The 246-nt window shown below is 18.3% G+C and overlaps 1 protein-coding gene across 2 annotated transcripts in view; it reads left to right on the top strand.

Annotated features, from left to right (window-relative positions):
• LOC107629999 (putative axial regulator YABBY 2) overlaps positions 1–246 on the top strand; it is a 10,198-nt gene that overhangs the window by 3,502 nt on the left and 6,450 nt on the right. The window lies entirely within an intron of this gene.

Raw genomic sequence — 246 nt, 5'->3', positions numbered from 1 at the left:
AATTTTAAAAATAAAAATAGTAATATTTTAACAAACTAAACAAAACCTTAATTTATTTTTTATTTTCTTTTTGTTTTGATAAATACATTGATTAATATATTAATCAAGGTGATAAAACGATCTTATGGTTATTAATTTATTATTTTAAAAGGCAAGTTATTATATTATAATCTTATTCATTGAAATAAGACTCTTTGATTTGTTCCTCCCACTTTTATAAAATCTTAAAATCACTATTTCTCTGAC

Source organism: Arachis ipaensis, chromosome B03 (genome assembly GCF_000816755.2).
Source record: "Arachis ipaensis cultivar K30076 chromosome B03, Araip1.1, whole genome shotgun sequence".
Taxonomy (NCBI): domain Eukaryota; kingdom Viridiplantae; phylum Streptophyta; class Magnoliopsida; order Fabales; family Fabaceae; genus Arachis; species Arachis ipaensis.
The sequence above is the reverse complement of the archived record's forward strand: the minus strand, read 5'-3'. Positions and strand labels throughout refer to the sequence as shown.